Raw genomic sequence first — 14,938 nt, 5'->3', positions numbered from 1 at the left:
GAGCAAGGAACTTGCCAGCATGTCTGAAAACAAACAGGCAACAGCACAGCAGGAGATAGCAGCAAACCATTTGCTTCAATGCCAGGCTTGCTGCTATTGACTTTTGAACTCGCAAACATTTGTCCTTCCAGAAGCTCAATCCATCCCTAAATTAGCAGTAGTTTTATCTCAGAAATTCAGTGCTATAAGTAAAAAAGACACTGGAATGGTGGAAAATTCAGATGTAAGCTCAGCAATCAATAAGTTAATTACTAATTAGTAAGCATTGCCCTAATCCTAAACCAAAAAACTAAACCTAAATTTAACCTAAAACCTAACCTCAAGACTAAACACAACCCCTAACCTACAACTAAACATACCCCCCAACAATGATCCTAACCTTAAAACCTAACCCTAACATTAACCCTCACCCCTAACCTTAGCCTTAACCTAACCCTTAACCCCAACCCTACCCCTGACACTAAACCCTAAATCAAAACCTAACCCTAATCCTAACCCTAACCCTTATATTAACCATAACCCTAACCCCAACTTTAAACTGAAACCTTACCCTAAACCCTTAGCCTAAGCTTAACCTAACCTATTGGGATTTTAGTAAAGCATTTGACACTGTCTCCCACAGCATTCTCCTGGAGAAATGGGCTGCTCAAGATCTGGGTAGGTGTATTCTTCTCTGGGTTAAAATCTGGCTGGATGGCAGAGCCCAAAGAGTGGCGGTAAATGGTGTTACATCTAGTTGGTGACTTGTCACTGGTGGTGTCCTTCAGAGCTCAGTATTAGGGTCAGTATTTAATACATTTATTGATGATCTGGATGAGGGGACTGCATGCACCCTCAGTAAATTTGTAAACACCAAGTTGGGTGGGAGTGTTGACCTGCTGGAGGATAGGAAGACTCTCCTGAGTGATCTGAACAGACTGGATTGATGGGCTAGAGACAGTGATACAAAGTTTGACAAAGCAAAGTGCTGGGTCTTGCACTTTGGCCACAATAACCCTATGCATGCTACAGGCTTGGGGCAGAGTGGCTGGAAAGCTGCTTGGTGGGAAAGGATCTGGGGGTGCTGACTGACAACCAGCTGAGCATGAGCCAGCTTGTGCCCAGGCAACCAAGAAGGCCAGCTGTATCAGAAATAGTGTGGGCAGCAGGACCAGGGAAGTAATAACCTCCCTGTACTCACCACTGATGAGGCTGCACTTTGAACCCTGTGTTCAGTTCTGGGACGCTTACAGAAAGAGAGATATTAAGTTCCTGTAGCGGGTCCAGAGAAGGGCAATGAAGCTGGTGAAGGACCTAGAGCACACATCTTATGAGGAATAGCTGAGGGAACTGGCATTGTTTAGTCTGAAGAAGAGAAGGCTTGGAGGGTGAGGGGGACCTTATCGCTTTCCACAGCTACCTGAAAGGAGGATTGAGGGAGGAGGTGGCTGGTCTGTTTTCCCAGGTAACAGTGATAGAACAAGAGGTAATGGCCTGAAACTGTGCCAGGGAAGGTTTACGTTAGATATTAGGAAAGATTTCTTCACTGCAAGGGTGATCAGGTTTTGGAATAGGTTGCCCAGGGAAGTGGTGGAATCACTGTCCCTGGAAGTGTTCAAAAAAATGTTTAGATGAGGTCCTTAGTGACATGGTTTAGGGGTAGAATTGTCAGTTCTGGAGTAAAGGTTGGATCTGATGATCTTAAAGGTCTTTTCCAGTTGATGATATGATTCTACTTCTCTCCCCACCAGCGTTATTTGAACAAAACCAGTGCAAGTGGCTTCTCTCTAGTCTTTTGTACATAACAGCAGAAGTTTGGTCCAAATCCTGTGTGTTAGCAGCAGTTAAGAAACTACCTTTATTAAAGTTTTATGTCTTAGTTGCCACTTAGCCAAGTACTCAGAGTTTATTATGTTAATGGCATTCATATTCCCAGCTCTCTGTCTTTTTGCCTCCAACCCATCACTCTGAACACAAAATCTGCATATTTTGGTTTTAGCTTTCAGGAGCAATATTTTCAGATGCTGTTTATTTGTTCTATTTGACCTCAGTTCTGACTTCTTACGCAAGTGTCTTTGTCTGAAAGATCAAAAATTTGTTCACCTTTAATGGTAGCCTGCATCCTTCTACCAGAACTTTGTGTAAGTTGGATATTTTTCTCTTGCTATTTTACCTACCATGGACCACTCCCACTTGCGGTCTACACCTTTGACTTTTCAATTAGGCTTGTATGCCTTTCAGATACTGCTTTCATCTGGTTGTAGCCACTCCCTGTCACATCTCCCTCCATAGCACCATCACAGTAGTACATTTCCTAAAACTCCCTCCTTCATGTGCCAAATTCCTTTGCCTTTTTCTTTGTGCTGTTCATTTTCTCCCTTACTAACATGACAGCTTCAGATAGTATAACTGTTTTGATCATGTCTCTCCAATCCTTCCCATTCTGCCCACTTCCTCCTTCTTCAAATCATACAGTTCTCACTTCTTGTGTTCATATCTAGATCTTTCTCTGCCCTGCCTTGAGTTGCACCTATATTGCAATAGAAAGGTGTGTATAGTATGCCAGCTTGCAAAATCTTCTTGGGTGCAGAGAGCAGGATTTTAAGCAGGCGGCCAGTACTGCAGAAAGGACCCAAACAAATGTGCAGTTATTTGGCTCACGCTAGGCCTCAGCCACTGGGGCCATTTACACCCTGACTGCTTTGGGCCTGGCTGCTGGTAATGATCCAAGTGTCAGTGTGTATGTGTGTGTTCCAGATCATGCAGTGAAATTTGGCTCTGACCCATATATTATGTTAGACTTTTTTTGAGGTTAAGTGGTACATACACTTTCTCTAGGGTTATGCAGTTTTCTGGACAGGTTTTCGGCTCATAAGACTTGTCAGATAGAAGATGGGAGAACTTTACCCATATTGCCTTTTTTTTTTTTTCTTTTAACTGGGAAATAATCAGTTATATCAGAAATTATGTTGTCAGTTTTTTCCTTCTCAGAAAGAGGAAGTGGTGGTGGGATTTGGGGTGGGATTTCTGGTGCATTTTATCAAGAGGAGTAGTTTGGGATCACAATTGTTCTGCTGACAGCCAGGGAGCACCACAAAATGACCACACACTAGCTGTATAATACGCAGAGTTTATTAAACAAGCACACTAAAGCCAATAAGCACACTAAACCAAGCACACTAATGTGAAATAGGTGAATATCTCCTTATATACAGTGAATAAGTACAATAAGGCAAATCAGAGATAGAGGTATAGAAGTACCGAAGAAGGTTAGCAATGCATTAAATCATTACTGCATAGAATGAACAGAGATTAAGAAGAAATACATCATCTGTTCCACTGAATCATTGTCCAGACCCACACTTCAAGCTGGGAAGCCCCACTGCAGCCAAGGCAGGTGTTTCAGGTAACTGGGAAAATTCCTACATAGTTCATCAACCTGTAAGTGAGGCTTCTTTCATGGCCACAAGAGGGTCCTGCTTTTATACCCTTATCAAAACAACTGGCTTTATGCCAGATCTCTAATTGTTTACTCATGTGGCCATGCAGTTTCTCATTATCTCACTTTTGTCCACTCTGAGAGCATTGGCCAGATGCCCCGGTGTGGACAAGTATGAAGGTCATAGAACAGCTGCACACCTATGTTTTCCTGTCTCTTTCCTACAAACAGTCAGGATGAACATAAACATATATACTCTACTGAATACACTGTCACAAGAACATGCTTTGTTACACCTCTCAGTCATGAGAGGGAATCAACTCTCAGCTGTGTTCCCATTGATTACAACAACAGAGAATTTTAATGAGGCTAATCAATCACAAACCATCTTTTCTAGAATTTAATACATTCACAGTGAAATGAGAAACTTCACATTTGCAAAAGCTAAAAGAATGGAGAATAATGAAGAGAGGCAAGGGCTGAATCCCTGTATTTTACATTGTATATAATTGGAGAACTTATATCTTCTCTTGGTTTTACTTAAAATAGAAGAATATAATCTGAGATATCCATTCTAGAACTCTTATGTAAATACATACCTTTGTATTAATACAACTAACAGTGAAAGGATGTGTAAGAATCTGCAGGTCTCTTTAACAGTTACACCACCAACCAAAGAATTTTGTTTGCTAGAGGTCAATTGCATTCAAGCCACCAAATGGCAGAAAGATTGAGAACTAGTTTATATCTGTATATGTTTAGACTTGACTGCACTATGGTAAAAACCCGTAAAATGGGTTTCTGGCCTACTCAACAATGTAGACTGTAAAATTTAATTTCATAATACTTGCACTGAATCTGGGTTCTGGTTGCTTTTACAAATATAGTTGGTTGAAACTTGCAAAGTAATTTAGCACAAGAATAACATCTAGATCCCTGGCTGCAAAGGGGCAGGGCAGGAATATAAAGTTGTAAAGGCATATTTTTGTCTTTGAGGTAAATAGATCTGACTCTGAATAAACGCAGCAATCACATCTGTTGAGTAGGAAGGCGCAATTTTTATGTAATCACTTTTGGAATAGAATTTCCAATATTCCATGCAGTTATCCAGTTTTTAGTTAAATAAGTGAGTACAATCTGATTTTAAGTACCTGAGATGTCCATTTCAGATCTTTTCTGTCTTTCTTTGTTCTCACAGCAGCAGTTTAAATTTTATTGTCACCTTTTGAGGGTTTCGCTACTTCAGCACTGCCATCTCTTAAGCATTTCTCAAGACTCCTGATTCTAATGTAAAGTGTATATCTTTTGGTTTTGCTCATCACCTTATTTGGGTTGCTGTCTGTTTTTTGTTTGCCCACTAGAAATGTATGTTGTCTTTCAAACAGTGCATAACTTACGCTATGCAGAAGAATAAACTGTCATTGAGATTGAAAGCACTGTGTTCCTAAAGTACTCTTTGCACTTGCCTTCACTACTTTTCATATGCCTTAGATCAAAAGTTAAATTCTGAGAGTACTCCTGCATGTGGATTCTTCTTCTTTCCCACTACATTTGACAGGTAGCAACTGTTTACTTTGGGGCATTTATTTTGTTCAAACATGCAGCTTTCAATAGAATACTATATTCCACTTCCAAATCTGCTTGTCTGACTCATTTCTCTACACTTGGTTGACTTCACCAGTTTTTTATTAACTGCAGTGTTAACAGATTTTACGTGGCCTAATGGGCATAAACTGTTAATGGAGTTATAGCTTGCCCTTCACAAAATTCAACATAACACCTGTCTGCAACTTCTAGTCTGCTTTCAGGCTCATACATGGACCCAGAGCAATTTTATTCATTAGTTCCTTACTCCTAAATTTTCCAATACATGCAGTAATACATAGGCAAATTTTCCTTAAATTTTTCTGAAAGTGCAACTTTTATAAGGAATTGAAATATCCTTTGTTCTGTAGTCAGTGGGTTTTAGCACAGAAATGAATTTTAACACCTCCTACCTTCACTATAAACAGCCCAAATCTTTCTTATACCACATATCATATCAGGAATTTTTTTTTTTTTTAAATCTCAGAAATTTAGTCAGTGGTTTCCAGTTAGCAAAAATGTTAAAATTTTCCCCGGCATTTGTTTTCCAGAAAATTCTCCCATGGGGTTTGGTGTGGTTTTTGGTGTGATATTTCAAAGAGATACAGAGAATTTGTTTATAAGCAAAGTCTGCCATGTGCAGGACAACAGTGCCAATGGAAAGGAAGGGAAAATAACAGAATATTGCAATCAACACACAGTGGGTTACTGTACAGCAAATCCTGTTTTTTTCCTAGTGTAGTTTTTCTGACAAAAGCCACCAACACACCCCTTACACACACACCCCACTGCCTTGTCTTACATAAACTACTGAAGTGTAGGAACTGCCTTGCTTAGAGATACAGTATCTCTGCTTGTTGATAATGTTTCCTGATGGGAGCTGATACGTCTAGATTCTTTAAAGCTTCTTGCAGGAACTCAAATGGTGCTAAACATCCAGATGAGGGCAGAATGGTGATGTTGAAGCTGAGACGGATAGTGCAGACATGGAAGGAAGGAAGCATAGGATAAAGAACTGAAGAAACAGCAAAGCAATATTGGGTGACTAAGGTTAATTCCTGTTCTAGGTGAGATGAGTGGCAACAACAGAAATATAGGATTGGATTTCTGGTTTGGATGTTGGGATTGACTGGATAGAAGATGTAGAATCACCCTATGTTTCAGGTCACGTTTCTACTTCTCATAAAATCAGAGATCATCTGTAAGATCACATTATAGTCAGCCGTATGTTTTCTTTGCGTATGCTGGTGTACGTTTCTAGGAATGTTCTGGTCCCTCAAAAGAGTATATATCTGGGATGTTTCTGGAGCCATGAAGTAAAAATTCAGGGGAGTTGATAAGCAAAGGCTAAATCTTTCTGTATAAGAAACAGTTAACCTGCTAGACCCACTTGACTTAGAAAAGGAAGTCATAGGAGTCTTGAAAGCTACAGTGTTTTATACAGTAAGCATAGAAGGAGAATTCTTGTTTTCATTGTAAAATTTCAGTATCACAGCTAATTGATTTAATTAACTAGTATTTGCAATACTTCTTATCCAAGCATATGTGGTATACTAAGAATATTTGGTACAAAAGCATAATGCAGGATGGGGAACAGTTATGAAAGAAATACTGGTGTTGAAGGGGAGGAAATAACTAAAAATATACTGTTGTGGTTTAACCTTCGTAGGCAGCTAAGTACCACACAGGAATTCGCTCATTCCCTGCAGTGGGATAGGGGAGATTATCGGAAGGGTGAAAGTGTGAAAACTCATGGGTTGAGATAAAGACAGTTTAATAGGTAAAGCAAAAGCTGTATGCACAAGTAAAGCAAAAATAAGGAATTAATTCATTGCTACCCATCAACAGGCAGATGTTTTACCATTTTTAGGAAAGCAGAGCTCCATCATGCATAGCAGTTACTTGGGAAGACAAACAGCATAACTCTGAACCTCCCCCCTTCCTCCTTTCCCCAGCTTTGTTGCTGAATGTGGCATCCTATGGCATGTAACATTCCTTTGGTCATATGGAATCAGCTGTCTTGGCTCTGTCCTTTCCCAAATTCAGGCACACCCCAGCCTACTTGCTGGCAGTGCCATGTGAGAAACAGAAAAGGACTGCATGTTGTTTCCGCACAGTTCAGTAGTAAGGAAAACAGTAGTATATTATTGACACTGTATTTGTCACAAATCTGAAGCATAGCACCATATGAACTACATGTGAAGAAAATGTACCCCCTCTTTTCCTCCTCCTTTTCAATATTTTCTTACTCATCAGGCCTGCGATGAGTAAATGCCATCTTCTGATTCTCGTGCATTTTGCTTTTTGTACAGTGTAAAAAAAAACCAAGACTCTTATACCTACAGTTTTAAAGACTCTTTCACAATCAAAGCTTTGCAAAGAGAACTTAGTATACATCCAAATCATACAATTTTAGCCTTTGAAGAAAAAACAAATTTATCTTTTTGAAGTACAACCTCTTGTGTAATGACTGGTGATTGACTGGCTAAATAGATGATAGAACAGAGGTAACTTTAAGAATTAAAGGATACATATTCATTGAAGTGCTGTAATAAGACTACAAGGAAAATGTAAGTAAAATGTGATTATGTTCATTTGGCTATCTAAAATATATTTTTAATTGCAGAGACATAAATTTATGTAGCAGACAACCTCAGGTAAACGTATCTTCAATTATCTACTCTTATTAATATCTCAGGAAAAAAATGTATTTACTTCCTGTAATGATTCTGACTGCTACACATTGAGGCATCAGTGGTCCACATCGTTACCTGAGTAATCCAGGTTTGTGCTGTGCTGCACATACAATGTGGCCTTCGGGCTTATGTTGTTCTGTACACATTCCTTGGATGCAGGTCAGCCTAACTGCACATTGTAACAGAGGAGCCTCCAGGCAGCTTCCACTCGGTACTCGCTAATACGCTGCCAAATAATAACAAATAACAATTTAGCAATCTAACATTTAGATAACAGCAAGAAGTTCTCATGTGAGCATCCTTCAGGAATATAGCTGTTTTCTTATAAGAAAATGTGTAATAATTTGAAAGACCAAAAAGGAACAATTGCTTTTGATGGATGGAGTTTGAGTAGTGTGCCATGGGAAAGGAATCCATCCAGGGTTTATTTTCATGCTGCATGTATGAATGCAGAATGTCCAGCATCTGAAAGTATGCAAGATACATTTGTAATCTATATTCCTCTTTATATTCTGTCTTCTGAAAACAGCCATATTAGTAAGCCATTTGCTGTTTGGCTTTTCTTACTGAGCTACAGAAAGAACCATCTCTTTCTCACTTCACCACCCCACAGGTGCAGAACACCTGTCTTGCTAATCATATATTATAAAAAAAAAACAAACCACTCCTAAAAATCATGATCTTTAAAGATTTTTAAAAGGCACCAACAGCTTTTCTTTTTTTCAGCATCTCCTGGTGTGTTATGGCATCCTTTTCCTCTTGAACCTGTATTTTGTTATGTCTTTTGTGTCACTGTAAAAGGGTAATGACCAACATTTATTTTAGCCTAACAAATTTAGGTATTTTTATAAGCACAACAGAAATCTAGGAGATACACAGGGTGATTGGAAATACCCTCAATCAGTTCTGAGGGGTGTGGGGATTTGCAGAAATGTCCTACATCATTATTGTCCTAGAATTTAGGGGATCCTCTGAACATTCATTAACTTTGTTTTTGTAAGATCACTTTCTCACTGTAGTGTCTACTACCATGGTCCACATCAAATAACATCAGCAGTCCAATTTTAGGCTTTTCTAAAAACCTTCAGAGAGTGAATCTAAAAGGTTAAGATATATTAAATACAATTGCCAATCATACACCATAGAAATATTTTATATATCTTTTGTATATTTATTTGAAATCTTACACATAATTATGTGTTCTCTCTCCCAAGAGCTAGAGTTTGAAGTTTTGCCTCTCACACTTCTCTCATATTGTCAGTCTAAAACATAAACATTGCAGTTAATTGCACTGCTTTCTTTGTGAAACCTGACTTTGGACTAAGTTGATCCAGTCTAAATTATGTCAATAACAAGAGATTTTTGCCCCCCAGACCTTTGGAGGATCATCACATCTTCCTTGAAACCACTTACTGCCAAACCTGTGATTTTACTTAAGGAGAAACAGAGCACTCATCATTTCCCATTGGCTAGATCTCAAACTAGCTGTTCAGCTCAAGGTATAGAATCCAGTGTCACAAATATTGTGAACCTTACTTCCTCTAATTAGTCTTGCTTTTATATTTTCGATAAATAAATCATGATTCCTATTAGAAAAAAGAAAAAGGCAAAAGCCAGTAAGTAATATAAAATGATAGAAGTTACGTTGGTTTGATATTACTTTTTGCTTATTGGAAGCATGATTTATTGCAAGCCAAATGTGAATAACCATCTCAATATCTGAGCAAAATTTTGAAGGAAAAAGGGAAGAGGTTTCTGAAGGGGAAAAAATAAATAAATACAAAAAAATATATGTTTGGGGGAAGTTATTTTTTAAAAATACTGACTTTTAGTAGAGCTTTATGGAATTGCATGAAGGTGGAAGACTTTGGGTTTTGATGAACTGACTTCAGCAGGGATTGCATATGCTCAGACACTTTTCAGAAACTTTCAAGGCAGCTCACAAAACAGCTTCATTCAAACGCACTGAGACCTAAATAACCAGTGGTATTGTCTGACCCTTCAAATAAACACGAACATTTTGGTACATTACAAAAGGCAAGTTAGATATGTCATTGTGCAACTTTTAATGCTGAGTAGTTATGCATGATTACATAAGTTTGTGTTAATTAATGAGTGTATAAGACTAAATGCCTAAGAATTTCCAAACAGAAGTGCTTAATGAAAGATTTAGATTGCGTATATTTTCTAATGGGGATCACTGGCAAAGCAGGTTTATTAGATGGTTTTATTTCTGGATATCAGTAAGTTCTAGCACTTCTTGTTCCTAGATTTCAAAGATTGTCCTTAAAGCAGAAGATTCTTGACTCCTAATCCAAAATTTTATTTATCTCCCAATAATAAATTTGGATTTATAAAACCAAAATTTATTTACCCTCCCTCCCTTGGGGAAGAAATTTTTGTATATTGGAAAAAGAAATTTCAATATATAATGGCTTCAGAATTCCTAAATGCATCAAAATTGAATCTTTAAAAAGAAACAATAGCAACAACAACAACAACAACAAAATAGTGGAAGAGACTCAACTAATGAAGATAACATCAGAGGCTTCTCAAAGTAGAGAGCATTCTTCAGTTAAACAGTTTGCTCACTTCTTGATCATATTTTCAAATTCCTAACAAAACTGGAGGAACTAGCAAAAGAAAAAATGGGGTCCATAGCCTCATTTCTTTTCTTGTCTTCTGCTCATATCAAATATGCATATGGCAGGAACTCTGGCACTTGATGCATTACAAAAGAAAAAGAACTAACAAACTATGTAGGAATGCTGAATGCTAAGATAAAATGTGTATTTCAGTGTACAAAAAGGACTGCCATACAAAGACAACGATTTCCCTAACACATCTGTTGTCAGTGGGAAGAATGGAGAGGAGTTAAAGACTACATATATTAAAAGGCAATTCTGAATAACTGTTAAAATGGAAGTCGCAATTAACAAAATGCTTCTGCTGAATTTTCCCTAGTGAGAGACACTTTACAAAATGTGTCAAAAAAGCATTGGAGGCTTTGTATATCAAATTAATTATGCCTCTTAATTATGAGACTCCATCAGAACTCTTGGCAAGTCAAGCAAAAGGATGCTTATATTGAAATCAGCTGGCTGTTTTAAGTAGATTTTTGGACTTTTATCATGTACCAGCCCAACAGCTCTGGAGACTGAAAACATTAAAAAGTAAAGAAAGAAACAGCTGTGCAAACTTTCTTACCTCCCTCCTGCAAAAGTGTCTTGTTTCTATTCTGTCAGAGCTCTCTCAAGATACTTCCATTTACAGAGCCTGTTTCATCCAAGGACTTTCTGATGACTAAAGGTTTAATCATGCCACCACATGGAGTCATGCTGCACTTAAACACATAACTTAAGTAGGGAGTAGGGAGTGCTATGTTTGCTACTGAGATAATAAATTGTCTTCTTGTGTATAAAGCAATATACAATTTCTGAAAACACACAAATAGATTTGTATCTGCTTTTACTCTTACATAGGTAAGAATTATGTCTTATATTTAACTGTAGTCTTTTTTCCTGTGAAAACCCTGGATTCCAGCTCAGAATTTGTGTCCTCACAGACTTACCAGGGATCTGCACATGGAAGTTTATTGGTCTTTTTCCAGCTTCCCAAAGAAAGCTTAAAGCAATTCTTAATTTTAAACAGGTTCAACCAATTGCAGCATAGTTTTTCTGTCTAGCATTGTTGCTGATCCACGGTTACAAATGGTCAAATCTACTTTATGTAAGAATTGCAATATCAGCATAAATGGACTCATGTAAACCTCTTCTGGAAATGTTTTAGTGAGATCTCTAAAAGAAGATTTTTTCATCGTGTTTTGCAGAGTAAAATAAACTAAAGCCAGATAAATGAAACAACTCATTTTGAGTATGTCTAAAATATCTGGATGAAGGAACCCATGATTTACATGATCTTATTGTTCATTTTTGTACTATTTAGCTACTTTCTTTCATGAGGATGGTTTATTTCTAGGTCTGTATAATACAGTCCTTTCTTTTACTAGCCAAAAATACCACATTGTCTCTGTAAATGTGCTTTGATTTCAGTCACCATGGGTGATCTAATGGAAAAGAAAAGCTAGTTTTTGTTGGTTTGTTGGATTTTGGTTTTTGGGGGTGTTGGTTGGTTGGGTTTTGGTTTTGTGTTTTTTTTAAATCTGTCAATTTTTCCATTTTGGATAAATCAAACATTAAGTGGCCCTAGATGACCCAACTCAAATGAAGTGACAGTTCTTTCTGTATCTAGAGGATACAGAATTAGTTGCCAAAGGCAACTGATGGATTCATGGGAACAGGAGAAACCTGAACAAAATGACAATGAGACAAATGAACAGTGCATTGTCAGTTGATGCACAGAATCTGATCATCACTGGTTTGATGGATGTTTATGAGTTTGTGAGAAGCTATATCTCATTTTAAAACATTCATAAACAGAACATAATACTTATGAAGAATTATGTATTTTCAGGGTTTACTTTTAGGGAAAAATTCTCAGAGAAAATCTGGAAAAATTATGCTCAAAGATTAATTTGCTAGTTACACTTGAAAAGAAAATATGTTTTCTAATGGCATTGAAAGCCAAACATTATTTAATTATACAATCTGAATCTCTTTTTTTTTTCCTGGCAGAATCCTAATATTTAACTCACAGCTTTTACGGTTTAGGTTTTTACAGTTTAGGTTTTTACAATTGAAAGAGTTATATTTTCAGAAATACATACACAGTCAACAGCAAAAGTTCCTTTTATCAAAAAAGGAGCCCAACCAAATGTATTTCCGTTTTTGAAAAGTATTTTCAATTGATTAACTTGTTTTCTTGAAGAAAAAATGTTTCTCTGATTAACATTAGTTAAAGCCTGCACATTTGAAGTCACAGTTATTAACAACAGTAGCTCTCCAGGTAACAAAGCACTTAGATTTATGACTGACAGTTCATCCTAGGATTAACCTTTTAAAAGCAAAGGAGTATATGCATAGGTAAAGGATGCATTTTTTTAAGATGTACTGAACTTGTCATTTTATGAGATTAAAAACTCTTGAAACTAGTTTTTGTGGAGTCTGAGGCCTCTGACAGTCAGACACAGCTACTGACTGTTGTAGGATTCCTGTCTGTAACTCTCCTTCTTGTCCACTAGCGTGCCAACCAGTCGTGCTAGCATCTGTCCTGGGAGTAGGGGTGATAAAAGGGATCATGAGCCTTTATATTAACCACTTCAGTGGAAAACCTTGTAGCTTAGCATACTCTGCCAAGGATAGTGGTTTGGTCTAAAATACTATGCTGTGAACTGGACAGAAATGGACATGTGTTGTCTTCTTTTATTCAGTGTTTGAAGGAAAATTTTCTAGCAGCAAAGACAGAAGGCAGCTGGGTAATACTATATACGATTTTAGAAAGCAAAGACCAGAGTTTGCTTATGAAGACCCAACTTCTTAACTAAATTGTCACTGGATGTCTCTTTGCATTGTGAGATCTGCACAATAGCTTAAAAAAGTAATCTACTATGGCATGGTTTAACTTCTCCTTTCCCTTAGCTGATTAACACTGTAGATGGCACTTCTGTTCTTTGAATAGAACTTAAACAAAGCTGTGATCAGTGGGTTTGAAGTCAAATGATTGTAAATTTGGAGTAGGAACAAGCAGAATGCTTTGAAATTTTTCTGAGTTTCACTTATGTATGACAAGGTGGTGTGTGCCTAATTCCATTAGCTCCTTTGCTCTGATCCTTTGGGGTCGTGTGCTTTCTCTTAAAGAATAATCTGATGAAAACTTTTACTCTTTAAAAAGACCACTATAAGTTGCACCTGCAAAAGCAAGGTCATGTTCAATCACGGGCTGTAGAAGTCATCCCATTGATGGTGATACACGAATCATACTTGTATTCACAATCCTCACACAGACTCCAGAAGTATGATTCTCATCACAAAAGTATAAAATGCTTTGGCTCAGATTTGCTTCGATTTAAACTAAGTTTTGACGGGCTGTGTGATGGAAGGGAACCTAGCTGAGAGCTGATTCCCTCTCATGACTTAGAGGCATAACAATGTATACGTTTTTGTCACAGTGTATTCGGTGAAGTATATATGTTTATGTTCATCATGACTGTCAGAAAGAGACAGGAAAACATAGGTGTGCAGCTGTTCTATTACCTTCATACTTGGCTGCATTGGTGTACCTGGCCAATGCTCTCAGCGTGCACAAAATTAAGATCATGAGAAACTGCATGGCCCCACAAATAAACAATTAGAGATCTGGCATAAAGCCAGCTGTTTTTCTAAAGTTGTAAAAGCAGGACCCTCTTATGTCCATCTCTGGAGCCTCATCTATGGGCGGATGCACAGTGTAGGAATTTTCCCAATTACCTGAGACTCCTGGCATTGGCTGCAATGGGGCTTCCCAGCTTGAAGTGTGGACCTGGATGATGATTCAGTGGTATTTGGTGGTGCATTTCTTCTTAATCTCTGTCCTCTCTTGCATTAATGATTTGATGCATTGCTAATTTTCCTCTGTACTTTACTTATATCTCTGATTTGCTTTATTATACTTATTTACTATATATAGAGATATACCTGATTCATGTTAGTGTGCTTGTTTGCTTTGGTGTGCTTATTCCTTTTAGTGTGCTTCTTTAATAAACTGTGCATATTACACAGCTAGTGTATGGTCATTTTGTGGCATACCCTGCCTATTAGCAGAACAATTTGGCATAGTTGGCAGGATATGAAACAAAATGGCATTTTTTAAGATTAAGAAAAAGGTTCCTAAGACAGTGGAGCTGTCTGGGAACAATTACTTTATCATATCATAGCTGCTGAATGCTTGTGTTATGGTTTATGTGAGACTTGGGACTCCCGTTTGAATGAAGCAGAACTTCCTGATGTAGTTAAATGCTTACAAAAACTTTCAGTAGAAAAAGGGGAGGAATTAATTGCTCTGGGGAGGTGGGGGTGGATTCTGCTGGCTGCATACCAAAAGCAGTGTCAGCAGAGAGAGCAAAGGCAGAAGCAGAAGATTGATTTGGAGAAACAAGTTTGTGAATTTCAGGGAAAATTAGTTATGTTGTAATGCCAGAATCGATTAGTAACTGATAAATTGGACACTTACCAAACAGTAGCAGAAAAAGCAGCTGTTCGGGTCACCCAGTATCAATACCGAAAGTGAAGAGGTTGAATAAACCAGAAAAAAGTGCACAGTGATCATGGAGGCAGGAAGGAGTTGGGATCCTGAGAAATGGAAT

This window comes from Pezoporus occidentalis, unplaced genomic scaffold (assembly GCF_034315485.1).
Source record: "Pezoporus occidentalis ecotype Australia unplaced genomic scaffold, CSIRO_AGI_Poc_V1 ctg172, whole genome shotgun sequence".
In the NCBI taxonomy this organism is placed as follows: Eukaryota; Metazoa; Chordata; class Aves; order Psittaciformes; family Psittacidae; genus Pezoporus; species Pezoporus occidentalis.
The sequence above is the reverse complement of the archived record's forward strand: the minus strand, read 5'-3'. Positions refer to the sequence as shown.